The 5,000-nt window shown below is 42.1% G+C and overlaps 1 pseudogene; it reads right to left on the reverse strand.

The window, feature by feature from the left end:
- Positions 1–4,916: 4,916 nt before the first annotated feature.
- LOC137626133 (cuticle protein 7-like) overlaps positions 4,917–5,000 on the reverse strand; it is a 2,643-nt pseudogene continuing 2,559 nt past the window's right edge.

The raw sequence follows: 5,000 nt of genomic DNA on the forward strand, positions 1-5,000 counted from the left end.
ACCAATCTGTGTTATCATGCTAGATCATGCCTTTTGTTTGAATTTTTGTGACGTTTTTCCTAGCAAGTCGCTGTATATGAACTCGATGGTTGCTTTATAAAGTTTAGTTGCATTCACCTCGCCTCTCGGTTATTACCATACTGGCACCTTACACATTGGTGACCACCGGAGTATTCAGCTCCCTTCTTGTTTCCCCCTTACTGCTGTGTCTTACTGTTTGATGATGCTGCCCTTCGACAATGACTCTACTTTCAATGCCACACCCCTGAAATTACCGCCCTTCGCCAGTACAGAGACATTCACCTGGTATCAGCACACCGAGGTCCGGTTTTCTATTAAGGGCGTGACTCGCTCGAGGACCAAAGCAGAATATGTTCTTGCAGCAATCCCTGAAAATACTTTCCCTGGAAATATATCAGCTTTGTGACCAAGAGGACACCCCAATTGCGCACAATGCCCTCAAAACATACCTCCTGGAGTAGTACTCGCCATCGCCTGCTGCCCGTTTAGCCAAACTTTTTCAGCCCTCAGCAACCATTGGAGGACCAAAAGGCGTCGCTCGCCCTCAGGTAAATGACCAGTATCACTCGCCTGCAACCTGCTGCTTTTCTCATGAAGTGAATCTACTTTGTGCCCTGAGGGTACAGAGCCTACCCTAACTTGTACTCACTGCCATCTCTGATGTTGATATTTTGCCCATGAAGAACCTGATGACCAATGTTTCCGGCCTTATGGACAGCCACTTCACCTTCAAGACCTCCATCAACACGTAAACTCCTGATGAAGTGGACAACTATTCAACATCGACCAAAGCTGATTTGAATGCTGTAGAACACAAACACCCACCCCGTGACGTGCTGGAGGAAAGACAAATTTGCCCACCACCTACATATACATATACCACCCTTCGCTTGCACCCCAACCAACGACCTCTCCAGCTACGTACTGATGTCCATCGGCCGCAGTTGTGCTACTACCAACAAATTTGCAGCTGCTGTGAAGAAATGTGCGAATGATTGTCAGTGGTCAAAAATTTGCAAGTAAGCCATCGCTTATGGCGGTGGCCTCCCCTGTCACAAATATTTTCACTTTACGTGATGCAAGTATGAGGGTGCGATTTTGATGGACATTGGTGCTTACCGTTCTCTTCTGCCAAGGCCACTTTCCATGAACGACATAGTCTATCTAAGTCTGCCGATGTCTGCCTGGTAGCTGCCAAGGGATCTAAGATTATGAAGCCCTCACATTATCATTTGGAAACATCAAATCTAATTGGAAGTTTCTTGTTGCTGACATCACGTTGCCAAACCTTGGTGCAGGTCTCTTCTCGCATTTCCACCACCTGGTTGATGTCGCTCACCAACAGTTATTAAACTCTGATTCTTACTCATAAAACACCTCTCCAATCCCCACACCTCCGACCCTGCGCTCCACATCAGTGCACTAACAGATACCTACGCCAAACTCCTCACATCGCACCCAGGAGTTTTCTGTCCAGAACTTCGTCAAATGCTCCTGGTTCCCACCAAACCTGGTATTTATCACTATGTCAAGATGACGGGGACCATAGTGTTTGGCAGATTTAGGCATTTGGTACTGGATCGTTTGGCAGCTGCTAAACAAGCATTCGCGGAAATGGAAGAAATGGGCCTTTGCTAAAAGGCCTCAAGCACATGGTCATCCTCCTTAAACATCGTCCTAAAGAAAGATGGCTCTGTGTTTGTGTGGTGATTACAGGCACCTGAACATGCAGACAAAACCGGATCACTCCCCTTCCCAAACATCGCCGACAGGACCTCCTACTTGCACAAATCGAAGGTTTTCTCCACAGTAGACGTTCTGAAGGAGTATTATCAGGTGTCCATGAACCCAGAAGACATCCCCAAGACTGCCATCACCACCCCGTTCGGTACATTTACTTTCTATTACTCCTGTTTTGGTCTTCGTAATGCTGGGGCCACTTTTCAATGTGTCATGGATGACATCTTGTGGGACCTCCCCTTCTGCGTATGTTATGTGGACGACATAGTAGTGTCCTCTTCCTCCAAGGAGGAACATCTCCGTCACCTACGCATCGTGCTCAGCCGCCTACAACAGAATGGTCTTGTAATCCAGTATGACAAGTGTAACTTTTCCGCCAACGAAGTATTGTTCTTGGGCACCACATCATTACTGAAGGAGTCCACCCCATCCCTGAGAAGGTAGCAGTCATTCAGAACTTCCCCACACCCTTGACTGTCAAAGCACTGAAAAAATTCTTGGGCATGATCAGCTATTACCACCATTTCCTGCCAACCATTGCCGTCACTCTTGCTCCCCTTTATGCCTCCCTCAAGGGTAAGCCAAAAGACCTGAAGGGGGATACCCTTTAAGAAGCGGCCTTCTTCAATGCAAAGAATGCCTTGTCAACCGCAGCTGCTCTCAATTTTCCTGTGCCACATCCACCTCTCCTCTCCACGGATGCAGGCGATGTTGCTATTGATGCAATACTCGAGCAGGTGGTCAACGGCTCTCAGTATAGCACCATGTAGCCAGACTTACAAGCACCCAGCTAAGCAACACATATGGACAGATCTGCACTTGGCAACGCATGTTTTCCTGTGCAACGTCAATAGCAAGCCATCGCTAATGCCCCCTTACACGGGCCCTTTCCTTGTGATCCGCCATATGCCGAAGGCTTTCTGCATCAACATTGGTGGTAAAGAAGACTAGGTCTCCATTGATTGCCTTAAACCTGCCAGATGATCCCCTATTGTACGCCTTTCTAGAGCAGGGTGCCCTATTTCACATGTATATCATTTTTAGAGGGGGAGCCATGTACCGCACGTGTTTCATACATGCTCGTACACTAACGGTTTTGATTTCTCAACTTATAACTTGATTTTCCATGTAATGTTAATAGGCCAAATTGTGTTATAATGCTAGTTGATGCGTAATTGTGTTTTGTGACGGTCTTTGTCACAAGTTGTTATGTATAAACTCTATGTTTGCTTGATAGAATTTAGTTGCATTCACCCTGCCTCTCAGTTATCACCTAACTGGCGCCTCGTTCAGTCTCTTCTATCCTTACCACGAGTAAATAATTAAAGATTTCATCCTCGTGCCAGGATTCGAACCAACGCTAGTTAGGTTACAGCAAGGATGCGCTAAACCAGTTTAAAACATTCTTGCTGTAGACTTGGAGTGATGATTCAAATCCTGCTGCAGAAGGTGAAAAATTTTTCAGTTATTCCCCAGTTGGATAATTCGTAGTAGTTAAAGTGACGAAGTAGATACAAAAATTGCGGAGAAGTCTAGATGTTACGAGGTCATTGTGGGAATTGAAAATACATTTGTATTTGGTATTAATAAAAGATCAATAACTTATATATTTCTTAAACAATATGCCGTCTTCCCCGATAGAGCATAGCAAAATAGAAAAATAAAACAATACTTATTGCCATATTCGTCCTTTTAATTCTTGAGAATCAAATATGAAGCTTGTTTGCAAAAAATCTTCAATTATCATTATTATCATTATCATTACTACTATCCAAGCCACAACCCTAGTTGGAAAAGCAAGATGCTATAAGCCCAGGGGCTCCAACAGGGAAAAATAGCCCAGCGAGGAAAGGAAATAAGGAAATAAATAAATGAAGAGAACAAATTAACTATAAATTATTCTTAAATAAGAAACAACGTCAAAACAGACATGTCATATAATAAACTATCAACAACATCAAAAACAAATATGTCATAAATAAACTATAAAAAGACTATGTCTGCCTGGTCAACAAAAAAGCATTTGCTCCAACTTTGAACTTTTGAAGTTCTACTGATTCAACCACCCGATTAGGAAGATCATTCCACAACTTGGTCACAGATGGAATAAAACTTCTAGAGTACTGCGTAGTATTGAGCCTCGTGATGGAGAAGGCCTGGCTATTAGAATTAACTGCCTGCCTAGTATTACGAACAGGATAGAATTGTCCAGGGAGATCTGAATGTAAAGGATGGTCAGAGTTGTGAAAAATCTTATGCAACATACATAATGAACTAATTGAACGACGGTGCCAGAGATTAATATCTAGATCAGGAATAAGAAATTTAATAGACCGTAAGTTTCTGTCCAACAAATTAAGATGAGAATCAGCAACTGAAGACCAGACAGGAGAACAATACTCAAAACAAGGTAGAATGAAAGAATTAAAACACTTCTTCAGAATAGATTGATCACCGAAAATCTTGAAATATACCTACTATGGAGGCTTATCAGCTGTTTGTCAACATGAACATAGCTTTTTGAGATAGTGTTAATGGCTTCGAATACCATTGCAACATGTCCAGTATCAGAGGAACCCTTATTGTAGAGTGAAAATCACTTGGTATGAGAAAGTCCTCTTAAACGGCGATGGCAGCTACTTCATATACCTACTATGGAGGTTTATCAACAGTTTGTCAAAATGAAAATAGCTTTTTGAGATAGTATTAATGGCTTCGAATACCATTGCAACATGTCCCGTATCAGAGGAACCCTTATTGTAGAGTGAAAATCACTTGGTATGAGAAAGTCCTCTTAAACGGTGGAAGACCCTCTTCCATCGATGGCAGTGGCAATCAAAGGGTATTCAACCCACTTGGCTGCTAACATCATAGTACTGAATATTACCTTTGCACATTATTGTCATAAGAATCAACAGCGATGGTGATCTTTGTTGTTGCAATATCAGTCACTTATTTTATGTATATTTTGCTATGGAGTTAACAAATGTGGTGATGAAAAATTATTGGAATCATGGGGCCTGATAAACAATATGAAAAATGAGTTCATATCCACAAAATATTGTGGTACAAATAGTAGGTAAGAAAAACTTCTATTAAAGAAAATATATTTATTCCATTTCTTATGGCACACTATATATTGGAACAAAACATGCTGATACAAAATATATATAGCCCAAGTAGTTTGTTAGTGAAAATTGATGAAAATGTCACCCATGGAATTCAACCAATAACCTTAT

Source organism: Palaemon carinicauda, chromosome 33 (genome assembly GCF_036898095.1).
Source record: "Palaemon carinicauda isolate YSFRI2023 chromosome 33, ASM3689809v2, whole genome shotgun sequence".
Classification (NCBI taxonomy): Eukaryota; Metazoa; Arthropoda; class Malacostraca; order Decapoda; family Palaemonidae; genus Palaemon; species Palaemon carinicauda.